This window comes from Podarcis cretensis, assembly GCF_951804945.1.
Source record: "Podarcis cretensis genome assembly, chromosome: 1".
Taxonomy (NCBI): domain Eukaryota; kingdom Metazoa; phylum Chordata; class Lepidosauria; order Squamata; family Lacertidae; genus Podarcis; species Podarcis cretensis.
In genome coordinates, this window is record NC_137170.1 from 41,246,183 (window position 1) to 41,260,790 (window position 14,608).

The 14,608-nt window shown below is 39.4% G+C and overlaps 1 long non-coding RNA gene across 1 annotated transcript; it reads right to left on the minus strand.

Moving 5' to 3' along the window:
• Positions 1 to 6,455: 6,455 nt before the first annotated feature.
• Positions 6,456 to 12,904, minus strand: LOC307202893. The gene is made up of 4 exons (XR_013833045.1): positions 12,851 to 12,904; positions 11,776 to 11,957; positions 8,205 to 8,336; positions 6,456 to 6,612 (listed from the first exon to the last, which is right to left on the minus strand). It is a non-coding gene; the product is annotated as an uncharacterized lncRNA (long non-coding RNA).
• Between the last annotated feature and the right edge of the window lie 1,704 nt (positions 12,905 to 14,608).

The following is a 14,608-nucleotide window of genomic DNA, read 5'->3' on the forward strand; positions in this document are numbered from 1 at the left end:
TTCCCAAGGGTGAAATATAGCGGAGTGAAAAAGAGATGTTTACTGATAGTGAAAACAAAACATACTTATTCATACAAAGTAATCTTATCTCTGAAATGCTGTGATTGTTATCAACAAAATATACGTCCTTGGTTGGGATTTGAGCTCTCTCCCCCCCACCCCCCACCCCGGTTAAAGTGACAGCAGCAAGAAATGGAAGAACACCGTCTCCCATCTACATCCATTACCTCCCCCCTCTCGAAAGTGTGTGTGTTCATTTCTATATACTTGAAAAATTAACAGACAAAGAAAAGAAACAAAGAATGATGTTAGATGGGAAGGAATACTACTGCAGCTTCCAGAGCTAACTAGTCACTCCCTGTTGTGGCTGTGCTTGCCATCCCTGTTGTTGTATTTCCTTTTAGCTCCAAATGCTTAGCCCGGAACTGGATGGCATGTTCTATGCCCCTACAGGGGGGACAACAATTCCTGCGCATCTCCAGTGGGCAAGGGAAGAGTGTAACAACACCCCTGAAAATGACAGAAATGTAATTGAAAAATACTGCAGATAAATATTGGGCCCATGTGTACGGATCATTGTTTTTCACGTGTCATCAATAAAATGAGAGCATCCTGTTAGCATGCTGTGTATCCTGCATACAAAATGAATATAATATTGCTTGTTTCAGCATAGCTTTAAGCCAGATGCAATTGTGTCCTTCTACCATATTCATGTCCAATTTTAGTTCTATGTCGTATTTGCTGTGTGTCTACATGAATATGACAAATCACTATCCTATATATGTGTGTGTGTTCAGTTGCAGAGCACCTTCTTTCTACAGCAAGGACTTTATTAGAATAGGTTAAATGCTGATGCATGGCACATGGCCATGGGACTGAGGGGTTGATATAGTAATAAAGTGTGAGACTTAATATGCAATAATATCTTTAGAGCTTCTTCGGTGTTTTATTTCAGTAATTCGGTTATATTATCTTAACCTTATCTCATTAATGCAAGAGGTGTATTGGAAGGCTGGAGACCCAAATCTGGAATAGTTAATCTGTTATTAATTAATATAAGGCATTGCAAAATGCAGTGAAATGCGAGGCAGCATATTCACAATCGTAAGCAGCTGATTAAATTTATAATGCAATGTTAGGTATTTGGATATTTCTATCATCCCGATACAGTCCTTTGCTGTGCTGTCTGCAAAATATAATAACTTCTAAGCAGTGTGTAAAACAAAGTGCTCAATTCACTTTATTAAAATATCCAATAATAATTGATTTAAAGGCAATAAAATGTGTTCATTAGAGGGCTTATATTCAAGAAATATTGAAAGTATACCTAAAACTGTCACTTTTATTGTGAATGAACAGGATAATATAATTTGAAAAGAGTGTGATCATACTAAAGATTTGTCCTGCAGCATTATCTGATAGCTCGTAAAGTGCTGAAATTTAATATGATGCTTTCAGTCAGTTTAATTGAAATTTAATTGCCACTTTGGGCAGAAGGTTTAGATCTGATCAATAAAATATTAAAGATTTTGCGCTTTCGCTTGGAACAGTTTCTTAGCCCCTGCATCAAGGGTGCCTTGTGTTTTTAGAAAATATGCAATTGTTCTAGTTCACACAATGCGCTGTGTCATTTTCTAATTTTAATTTTTTTTTAATGTGCTGAAGAGATAAATAGTGGAAATAATAAAGCCAAAGTTGATCCATTTAATTGCAACACGATGAAAGAAATAACGGTCACCTTCAGATTCATGAGAAAGGCATTAATGTAAAAGAGCTATAAATATTTTGAAATGTCAAACCTCAGAAAGACAGAGTCCAACATGAGACTAGCTGTAAATCAGGCACATAGAAGAACCCTGGGAAAAAAGATGGTTCTCTGGTATTTTAGAAATAATTACTAATACAAAAAGGGTAATGACGAACCTATAAATTATATTAAAAAGGGCCATTAGAGAAGGATTAGTTTATAAAGCTGAGAGATGGTTCCTGAAAATGATACTGCAAGTTATTTCTACTTTTCATTTCATGTTATTCAAGAAACCAAAAATTATCTGATTAATGATAAACTAATTGATTGCTATTCTGCAACTGAAGCACCCTGACCTGATTTGAGTTCACTCTTTAATGTGAACCAGATCATCTTCAATTTTATACTTTTTGGGCTGGGTTAAGAGTGCTGGTGATAGTAGAAGAATAACACTGCCCTCTTCTTTTTAACCTACGGGTATATGTGCAACTTCAATCCAATGAACACAGATTTGAAAACAGCAACCGAGAGAGTGGAATCCACGTATCTCTGCATTTAGAATAAGAACCATTTTACACACCGTTTCTGCATCTCCCCCCGCCCTTTCCCCGTCAAGTTCTTAGCACATGACCTTGATGACTGCAGTTATATTCTCGAGATGACTTAACTGCTCCTCCAGTTACCTAGACAACTGTATTACTGCTGCTCAAACCATGTTTTGCTGTGGTTTTTGCCATTTCTTCTCACATTCATAAACTGAAATAGTAATAATGATAATGATAATAATAATAATAATAATAATAATAATAATAACGCGGTTTCCAGTGGGAAAGAAAGGTGGTGTAAAAACTATCACTTCCCTGTGTATCACTGCTTCATTGCAATGCAACAGAGGTTCTTATGGTAATACAGTACAAGCATGTATGTCTGCTGCTTAGGATGTAAGTAAACGGGGGCCTCGTGTATGGCAGCAAAAGTAGGTTGTAACAGAGATTTAATCTTTCAGATTTATTTTAACAGGGGTGAACTTTCAATATTCCTAATGGTTTGATTCTCTCCCTCCCTAGCTACTGCTTGCTGAGGGGATAGAAGTTGACATAAGAACACAAGAAGACTCTTGAAAGTCTGAAGTCTTCCTCTATACCACAGCATCTATGAACTGGAAGGCCATTTCCCAGCCCAGTTCAGGATACTGGTTTTAAGTTATAAGTAGAATGGGATGCAACTAAGAACTGGCTCCACCGACACAAGCATGCTCCAGCTAAGATCTTCCCCAGGTCCCCCCTTTTTTTGGGGGGGAGACTACTTAGATAAAGCCTTTTTGGGGGGTAATCTGTGACATTCCCTTGTCCGCTGCAGCACCTCAGTTCTGAAATGTTCTTCTATGGAAAACTCCCTCAGTCTGATGTCTTTTTGACCCAGAACATTTATCCAGAACATTTATATGTTAGGAATTAATACACTGTTATAATCTGGCCTCTAGCATCCAGTTGAAATCAGTGGGTCTCACTTCTGAGTAGGCATACATGGGATTGCATGGTTAAAGTAATTGCATTCTACATCCAACATGTCCTTTGTGTCCGTGAAGAACTCCTCACCCCTACCATCTAGTTGGAAGAGGTTAATAGTTAGTGCGAATGAGATGGAAATAACCAACCCCTCTGATTTTGTATGAATGCTAATGTTAAGTAAATTGCCATCAGTATAAGTGATGCTATTGCTTTCTGCTATCATAAAATAGTATGTAAGAAAAGTCAGCAGGAATCTTAGATCATCATGACTTACCATATTTTCCCATGAATAAGACTAGGTTTTTTCCTAAAAAAATAATGTCAAAAATTTGGGGGCATCTTATACATGGATGCATCGCCCCCCATTTTCTTAAATTGGAGTCCCCCAAAATAGGGGGCATCTTATACATGGGAGCATCTTATAGACGAGAAAATACGGTACATCTGATTTTTTTGTCTTCCTCAACAATTTGTGCTATTCCACAATGGGTCCTGTTTCATTCTTTGCAAACCACATAGAAGCCTATTTTGGTATTAAGGGATATATAAATGAATAAATAATAAAAATTCTCACACTTGTAGTATAGGAGAGCTTCTGGGTTTCAAGTTGCTATTCAGATGTGGTATACTATGTATTTATTGTGACTTAAAACAATACTTGGTGTCACTGAACTATAAGGCAAATGAACTGCTAAGCTAAGGATATGCATCTATGGCTTAAGAGTGAAAAAGGAGACATTGAATAGGCTTAGTCCAGGAGTGGGGAACTTTTTTCAGACTGAAGGCTGCATTCCCTGGTGACCAGTTTTCCCAGGGATGCATTCCAGTGGCAGGTAGGGCCAAAACAAATGAGAGCATGACCAAATGAGGAAATAAATTGGATAATGTCAGCAATTGTGCTTCTTCATTGTGAGTATCACTCTTCTTTAGGTGGTCAGCTACAGCTATTTTCTTGTTAAAATGCAAAATAAGGGAGGAGACAGTCTACAAGTTTGCCTCTTCCCGTATCTTATCCTCCTCCTCTTGTTTGCCTGCATCCAAACTGTTTTGAATACCTCTGCTTTTGCTAAAAGTCCCTTTCTTTACAATTGCTTGCAAATCACCCTTGCTATCTGCTTCCACCTGCTTGCTTTCTAGTCAAGTGTCTACTCTTTTCATTTAAGCCATGGCTAGGGAACTGGTGGCTCTCCAGATGTTGTTGGACTCCCAGTTCCCATCAGCCAGAGGCACTGTGGCCAAAGGGAAGGGATGATTAGACACGTACTCTGTCCAGCAGGTATTCTCTCATGATTTACCATTGTTGCCTCCGCTGTATTGTTTCTCTATTCATCACACCACCTACCCCTCTGCTTTACAACCCCTCTTCCGAAAACTTCCTTTCCATGCAAAGGATTTAAGATACTGTTGCTATGCTGGCCGCCGTCATCAACTCTCCAGACTTCATCCCTGATCCTCCTTTGTCAAATCATCCTGCACACCTTCACTTTGATTCATTCCACTTATTACTTTAATCATCATCTTTCTCATGATCATATTATGTAGACTGAAAGCTATCTGAGTAGAACGTTGTTACTTTTTAGGTCTCCATATCACAAAGCACGCTGGGGCTTAAAATAGCAGCACTTCACTAATTATTATTATTATTACTAGGCATTGTGAACAGCATAGCTGATCTCCATGGATGGGGGATGAATTATAGGTCAGCTGCACAGTACAGGCTTTTTATCTAAAAGGTCCAAGTTTATCTATGGCAAATCTAGGAAAAAAGTGTGTGTTATGGGGGCTGGGGATCTCAGGCAAGAGAGCTAGGAAATACCTTCTGTTTGAGATGTTTGAAGGTTCCAATGTCATGTCTTGGGACGCGCGGTTCAAATCCCCGCGGCGGGGTGCGCTCCCGTCGTTCGGTCCCAGCGCCTGCTAAACTAGCAGTTTAAAAGCACCTCCGGGTGCAAGTAGATAAATAGGGACTGCTTACCAGCGGGAAGGTAAACGGCGTTCCGTGTGCTGCGCTGGCTTGCCAAATGCAGCTTGTCACGCTGGCCACGTGACCTGGAAGTGTCTGCGGACAGCGCTGGCTCCCGGCCTATAGAGTGAGATGAGCGCACAACCCTAGAGTCTGGCAAGACCGGCCCGAACGGGCAGGGGTACCTTTACCTTTACCTTTATGTCATGTCTTAGCCAGGGGATTCCTCATCAGAGGATGAGCTAGAGGCCCTGGCATTACACCAAGCATTGGATTAAGAAATCAAGAAATCAGCCCTGAGAGCTCATTGGAAGGACAGATCATGAAGCTGCGGCTCCAGTACTTTGTCCACCTCATGAGAAGAGAAGACTCCCTGGAAAAGACTCTGATGTTGGGAAAGAGAAGGGGACGACAGAGGATGAGATGGTTGGACAGTGTTCTCGAAGCTACCAGCATGAGTTTGACCAAACTGTGGGAGGCAGTGGAAGACAGGAGTGCCTGGCGTGCTCTGGTCCATGGGGTCACGAAGAGTCAGACACGGCTAAACGACTAAACAACAACAACATGTCATGTCTTAGCCAGGGCATTCCTCATCAGAGGATGAGCTAGAGGCCCTGGCATTACACCAAGCCTTGGATTAGGTTCAGTTTGTGGGTGCAGAGTCAGGATTTTTAGATGAGGCTGAGCTTTTCCAGCTGGAGGAAAAGGTCTCTGTTATCATATGCAGTAATTGTTTTGTACTGGTTTTTAAGAACTATTTTTATACTGCTTTTATGGCATGCTTGTAAATCAACAGGAGGTATGGGTAAAAGGTGGTTTGTAAATAAAATAGTAATAATGATAACAACAACAGCAACAGCAGCAACAAGAAGCATTTAAGCGCAACCTAAAAGTCCCATTTCTTCATTATGAGTATGTGAGTAGGCTGTAGGTAGACTCACAGTGGATCTCCCTTATATCATGTTACATACTGCATGTGCATTAACATTTTACCAGTACCTTTATAAACATACATATATATAAACATATATATATATATATATATACAGAAATTTATGAGAGATGCTGACACATTGCTGGAAGGCAGGGCTCAGCTCTTATTGTTTCTTAATCTACATTCAAAACTTCATTTCAGTTAACTATGAAAATAGCCCCAAATAGTTTAAATTCCAGGAGGGAAAAGAAAAGGAAGAGAGCACAAACTAAATTAGTTGGAAATAATGAGGTCACAAAGTTCAGGAAAAGCCAGTTTATTATGCTTCTGAAATTAAAGTTGTTCCAGGATTTTCATGTTAGGTTCCTGAGCCGGAACTAGTCAAGTAAAATTTCAGCCTTGGAGCAAATTATGCCAGATTTCAAAGAGAATGATTTAGCTCTTTTTGAAATTCTATCTGCACACAAAGAAAAAAGATCAAGCCAGCCAGATGAGTAACCAAACACTGATAAATGAACAAATACTTCACCTTTCTACAAATATGACTTCAGGCAAGACCTTGTTTAAAATATTGCTTACTTTGGTGCATGCCTCTCCGTCTTGCTGAGGCTTGTCTCTCGAGAAACACGGTGATCTAATGGACATATCTTTGGGAGTATGGAGGTGGAGTATCCATCCCAGTTAATCTCTTGAGTCTATCAGTAATTTGATTCATAGCTTTGGGGGAATCAGTCATACCTTCCTTGTGACTATTTTGCCTTCCACCCCATTTTACAAAGCTACTGCAAAGATGCACTGTGAGGCTCCAGGACACGTTTCAGATTACAATTCTTATTCCCAAGACATTCCCTTGATGAGAACAGCTATAGATGAAGAAGATTTTCATTTCTCTAATTACAAGTTTGACGCAGATGCGCTAAGATCGAAAAGCAGCTCAGCAAACTAGTTTCCGGCTCTTAAGTAGACATGGGCCAAATCTAGCACCTTAAACAGTTATGGCTTCCCCTAAAGAATCTTGGGAACTGTAGTTTGTTAAGGTTGCTGAGAGCGATTAGGAGACCCCATACCCCCCTCACAGAGATACAGTTGTCAGAGTGGTTTAACAATCACTGTTCCCAGGGAAATCTGGGAATTGTAGCTCTGTGAGGGAAATAGCCACTCTCAGAATCCATAACAAACTACAGGTCCCAGGGTTCCTTCAGGGAGGTCATGACAGAGTGGTATAAGAATGCTTTAAATGTATGGTGTGAATTTGGCCAACTCTTCCCCATGCCAAGTTATGCAGCAATGCCAAGCGTCTTTACCTTAAGTAAGTTCTGCTGAAACAACTGTGATGTTTGTCACAAACAGAAGATAGATCATTCGGTTTTTATTGTAATTATCATTTATTAAATTTGTATTCATCTGTAGATCTCAGGGAGGTTCACCACATAAAATCCATGAGGCTTATTTCCGAACTCTTCAACCACCACACTTTACTGGCTTTCTTTAGGATTGGGGCATTTGCCATTGAATAAAAATAAAGTGGCCTTCAGCGGGAGTAAACACAGAAAGTAAAGGATGTTGAAGATGTTAGCCATTGTGTATAGAAGCTTCTTCTAGTGAGCTTTAAGCAATGGGACCCAAGGTCAACTTTCCAATCCTTCGCTGAACTCAATAACAGTCCAATATGGTTTACACAGTTCAATGAAACTTGCTTCCCAGCAAGTTGGATTGCAGCTTTGAATGAAACAAAGAAACAGTGATGACTTTCTCCTACTGCTCTGCACTTTGGAAAGAAGCACGGGTAGATTTATAAGCAATTAATGGGCTGTTGAAACACCTGTTTTGAGTGTGATACTGAAGATTAATGGCAAAAAGAATATGGAAACTGATTTGAAGTGGATGAATACATATATAATATTTTCAGATCAAGCCACTTTTTAATTGTGTTTTTAACTATGCCTCTATTATGCACAGCTGAGTGAGTTCTCATGGCTTCACTATTTTGCATTGCACTATGTTAGCATGATCCAGCCAAAGTTAAGCACTGACCTACTTATGACTTACCTAAGTCCAGTGGATTTCAGTGGGTCTACTCAATGCATGGATAGGTGTGGCTCCAATTCATTTTGTTCTCCATTCACAATGTCAAATTTTGATTCATTATAGTTCATATGTGGCTGGAATGTGCAGTTTGTGCTGTAAATGAGAGAAAATTTGCATTGTGGTGATATGATTATCATATCTGACAGTGAGGTTTTGGTATGTGAGCAAACCAAGTCTGCAGTCCACACACACCCATCCAATGTGGCAATCCAGATCCAGATCCAATTTAGTTTGGATCAATCTGGACCTGATCCAGAAATCCAAATCTTGTAATCCTATTCACTTGCACTGGGAAACCAAAATGTACACAACTTTTTTGCTTTTTCACATAGTGCATGAAATTTGGAGACATGATAGCCCCTCAGGGCAGGATTTATCTGGGCAAATTTCAGACAGGTCAATCAAGAGATTTTTATGCCAGCCACCTTTAAAGTTTGCTTCCCCCCCAAAAAAAGTTTTTTTTAAAAAAGACTGATATATGTAATATTACCCTGTATGTGTGCTGCTTGTGCACTGACTAGGCACAATGTACTCATAATACTTACCCCCCCACACACAAACACACACATGTACTAATAAAGACCAACACAGAAAACACCTGTAAATAAAATACAAACCAAACCTTAAAAACTAGGGCCAAAATGGGGGCAGGTAAGTGACACTGCCTAAGTAACTAAGATTAGGATCCAGAAAAAAACCTATTACTATTTTTGTATAAAGATGGGATTGGGATTGATTAGGAAGGGGTGGATAGCAAACAGGTATAAGGCTTGCCAAAGTACCGTGAAGAAAACAAAACAGAAGCTGAACAAATGCCACCAAACTCTTTCTAGGATATAGAGTTTACAAAAGAGTGATAGCAACGTGAATTTCTTTCTCCCCAAGCACTGAGTGGGTTGGGTGAGATTGTAAACCCTGAATTGGAAGCTAGAATTGTCAATGAGCCTCCCTCTTCCCTAGCCCTGGTGTTCTCCTTATATGGTGTTGTAATCAATAAATTAAATGCTTTGGTGATAGTATGTCTGGCTTTTTCAGAGAACATTTTGAGCTCCAGATCAACACAAATTGCTACAAATCAGTTTGGATCTACCCAACTCTAGCAATTTGTAGCTGCCTCAACCCAATCGAGATTTGGTACAAATCAGTATGAATCAGCTGAATTCCATTCAGGATTATGAAAAATCAGTTGCACAGCCTTACTAAATACGTTGTAGCTCTAGATTAAAGCATTTCAGTGATATTTCCAGAAATACAATCTATAAATGTCATTTTTTTTGCAGTTTCCCTGTTTCTGGACCGGGGTTAATATTTTCAAATTTAATCAAATAAACAGCAGTAAAATTGGGACTTACAAAAGTACATGTTGATCTTTAATTCCCCCCTCCCCTAAAGCTCCATTTGTTTCACCTGAGCAACACAAAACAATTAGTGTCGTTTTCTTCTGACAGTGCAGAATGAAAACAGAATTGAAATGGTTGCACCTCCAACTCCTGCTAATTTATCACAAACCATATATTCTGCGAGAAGCTAAATAGGGGTGTGGGAGAAGGGTAGGGAGAGATGCTTAGCTGATAGACTGTACCTCCACCTTGCAGAAGATTAATTCCATTGTACATTTTGAAAACTGCTGACAAGAAACTTGCTCACAAGTAATCAGAATCTTCGGAAGACTGATTTTGTTTCTGTGCCGGTGTATGATAAATAAGGTGGGGAAATGCTCTGCTTCATCTCTGAACATAACCATAAGTATTTAGAAATCAGTATTGCAGGATCACAAATAGGTGTGTGTGTGTGTGTGTGTGTGTGTGTGTGTGTGTGTAGCTGGGTAACTGCTTAACACCCTAATCACAAAAACATTATTTCATTGGAATTGAATTCTGTTTGCCTAATTGAGGTGCATGTTGGAACTCCCTAGATCCTTATTCTGAAACTAGCTACACTGAAGTGCACCTCATACTCATGGCATGCATCTTAACGTCCTTTAGGATGCTGGCATTAATTAGTCCTGCACAGGCAGGTAGCAGCTGCTACAAGATTGGGCCATTATTGTGCCGCAGTAGTAACCTCCACTTCGCAGAACATCTAATCCAAAATTCTTGGATTTTAATCAGATCAGCTACTGTGGTTTATGATACAATTAAGCTACATTTCTCAGGGTTGTGGATTGGGCTGTAATTTGCAAATCTGTAAACTGTAAAATAGTATTGGTTTGATTATAATTTACTGACTGATCTCTGTTAATAATCATAAATATTGATTAATTTACAAATAATTTTATAAGCAAATGAGAGTTCTATTAAATCCAACTTATTTTTCCTACTCTACAATGGGGGGGGGATACTTGGAGCCATTTCTGAATAATTCAAACCCAAATGTAGATGTATTCTCTCCTAGTTTTGTGAGAAACCCTTAAAGTTAACTTGTCACAGAGACTAAATTGAATCTATTACCTACAGAGCAGTAGAAAAGAAGATGAAGGGAGGAAAAAAAGAGCAACCACAAGATTTATCTGATGTTTGGTTGATGTATGGGTATATAAAATCTTAAGTAATACAGATAATGTCACACAATATTGCAACATATATTTCCAGTTCAACATTCTAAGACAATAAGGCATAAATGGAAATTAAAGGAAAAATCTGAACGGTTGTCAGGGAGCACTTTTTCATTCAGAGAATCATAAACATATGGAATGGTGTGTCAGGCAAAGTTTCTGAGATAAGACTAGTGGAGTAATTACAAAATGGATTTATATCCTGGGAAATAAAAGTGCAGACAATGGAAAAGAGCTTGAAGTCAAATGATTTCAACCCTCAAAAATGTTCTAATCAAAAAGTAACTTTTCCTAAGCTGTAGCTGGGCTTCTCTTCTCTGCACTTGCCACTGTTTGTCTTTCTCTCTGTGCTGATTAATTTTATTTGAGGAAGTTTGTCTCCAAATGCTTCTACAAACAGGGGTTGGAGCACCCTTTTCTGTGTGAATTTGACTCATTTCTCCTTCACCCCTCCAATGACACACAAACTTGTTTCTGTATTGGGCTGTCAACATTCCTTTAAAAAAATCTTCGTTTGATATTAATTATTTTTATTATCACATAAGCTGAACATCCAGGAGGTGAGGATGAGTTCAGAAAGGGCCTGTGCTGTGAACTGCCGTCTTGGCTGAAAACACAAAGGATGGGTATTCTAGCAGAAGGCGTGTTGGGTGGTGTTCCTCACCTGGCCATGTCACTGCTACAGACTGGAAGGTACAGTAGATCGGGGGAGAGGGTAAAGTGGTGGTGAGGTTGGTGCCGTTCAAGCACCATGTCAAGAGCACAACATTGACACTGCCCACGAGTTTGCACCATGCTGACCTTGCTGATGGCTCCTCCCTCCCTCCCTACCTTCCACTAAGCAGCAGCAACACAACTGACTGTAGATCAGGTGAGTGGCAGCACCCCATCATGCTGTCAATTGCTGTTGCTTGAGAGAAAGCTGTAAGTGTACAGGTACACAGAGCTGTGTGCAAATGGCCTATCAAAATTCTCTACCTTATTTGTATGAAACTCATTTCATGAAGATTCTTCAGGGGTGTGGAAATTCTCCAACAATTTGTTGGGGGCAAAGCCCACCATTAGTAGTTGTATAGTTTCTTCCTTTCTCTTTTACTGACATTGTTTTTGCTTTGGCCTTGTTGCTGACGATTCCATGCTGATGACAATGATATCACAGGCTAGGGGAAAAGAAAAACACATTTTAAAAAGAAGGAAACTCTTTTTTCAATGCAACTTGAAATTAAAGGAGATGAAAATTACAAATAATATTTTGAAATGGCTCCCTTAAACAAGTGTCTCTGTAGCTTTGTTTCTTAGAGGAACATTTTATTGTTTAAGACTCAACAATACCACTAGCTGCAGAGATTCCGTATTTCCCCATAAACACCCAATTTATAAACACATTTCTCTGTCAGATACAATATTGTCAGCAATATGTACGTAAATACTCTGAAGAGCCATGGAAGCATATGAGTTAGACACAAGAATGTGTGAAAAGCCCGTCCGATAATCCAGTTCAAGAGCATACAAAGCCTCATTTGATTCCTCTCAAAGTCTGCCTGATTTAACAGCCACATCCTTGGTCGCCATATTCACTGCTGAAAGTGCTCCAGCAAATCATTACCATCTCTAAAGGCTTGCATCTAAAGATCCACACACACAAAGAAGAAGCATTTCTGCACACACTGTGTGTGTGTGTTAGCTGATCCTTCTTGCCAGTTGCAGCCCTCAACCCTCACAAACGCTCTCTTCCAATTTCCCAAATGTTGTCTCTCCTTGCAAAAGAGGGTGCAATTTTTCTACCTCATTTGCAGAGTTTTAGAATCTTCAATATCTCTTCATAATGGTTATGTTCTTATTTATTTAATATAAAGTAAGGTTTCGTAGGCCCAGAACGTGAGGTTGCTTACTGGTGAATAGGCTAAGGCACAACAACATAGGAAAATGATTGTACATAAGAATCCACCTTTTAGTTTGTTCTTATCTCCAAACCATAATAATTGGAGATAATATTTAACTCTATAACTACCAATTACTACAATAATTTTGGCAGTTTCAGGGTTGAGTTTACCTTATCAATGTGAAGTGGCCCAGGCTTAACAATCAGTCCCACTTCCCAGTGAACTCTGGGAATTGTAGCTTGTTAGTAGGGGTCGCCTAACAAACTACAGCTCCCAGAATTCTTTGGGAAAAGCCATGACTGTTTAAAGTGGTATGATAAAGGTTTGATACTGCTCTAAATGTATGGCATGAATGTGTCCAAGGCGTGGAAATCACCCTGCACAAAGTGCTCTAGAAATATGTATTAATAGGAAACAATATAGCATAAATATTCAGAGCAGACACATTTTACAGGATAAAAAGCAATACGAAAAAGTCATTTGTATGGTTTGTCCTTCAGAAGCTACAAGGCCACCTGTGTCTTATTATTATTTGGAGCCATCTGTCCTGAACCTCCACCGTGTGATCTGCTTCAGATATCTTTTCATACCTTATTTTTCTCCCATTTTCACTGCCACAGCAAATGCGGTCTTACTCCCCTTCCCCTCTCACTTAATTGTAGAATCTGTGCCCCAAGCAGTACTGTAAGAACTGTGTGCTGTCAATTAATAATATATAATACTGATGTATCTATGGTTCATAATATAGTAACTCAAGTAAATGTATTAGGATAATTGTAAATCTATATCAATCCAGGAGCACACTTTGCAGCAATGTTCTTAAAATGAGAACGGGACAATATAGGACCAGCCATTACAAAAGCAGCAAGCCCAGGTTGCAGTTAACTACTGGGTTTGAAGCACATAGTGCAGAAGATCAACAGAATTTCTTCACTGGTGGCTTTGTTCGTTCATTTGTTCAAGGAGTGGTATTTTACCCCAAAAGATGGCAAACCATTTTTGCCCTATTATTATTGCATATTTATTCCTATCCCACCGTTTCCCCTAACCAAGGACTCAAGGCAGCTTACCGATGAAATAGGAACAGCAAAAAACATTTGGGGGGGGACCCCAATCATTTAAAAATATTCAAACATTCAAAGAATCCAAACAGTATATAAATATAAACAGTCTATTTAAACTTACTCTAAGCAATGACCTGTCCTTATGTTGTTACGTGAATGCTGACGTGTTATTACTCTCTATGGATAGACCCCCCAAAAGATATTGACTGGCTTCCTTAAGACTACCCTGTAGGGATGGAGGAGAAATTAATTCAGATCACATTGAAATGTGCATTTTCCAAAACCATTTGTGAACCAAAACACTGTTGTCCTTCATCGAATGGTAGAGTTGGAAGGGATCTTGAGGGTCATCTAATCCAACCCTTTGCAAGGCAAGAATTTCAGCTAGATCATATGTGACAGGTGGCCATCCAACCTCTGCTTAAAAAACTCCAAGGAACAAGAGTTCCACCACCTCTCGTATGAGTCTGTTCCACTGTCAAACAGCTCTTAATGTCAGAAAGTTTTTCCTGATGTTTAGTCGGAATCTCCTTCCTTGTAACTTGAATCCATTGGTTTAGGTCCTACACTCCAGAGTGGAGAAAACAAGCTTGCTCCATCTTCCATGGGAAAGCCCTTTAGATATTCTCCCAATTTTGCAATGTGGTTCTTCAGCCAAGTAATGTGTACAAAATTACTTGGAAACCCGACAGAACAGTATTGAGCCTTCAGCTGGGATTGAAATTAAGGGTATGTTCACATTACCCTTTGCTGCAGCTCCAGCAGGCTCTCACCACTGGTTTTTTAAGGGGAGAAATGACCTTGTAGTATTTCAAGCTGCTAATAAGAACATAGCCTTAGCCTTTCTTCCTAGGTTGAGTTATG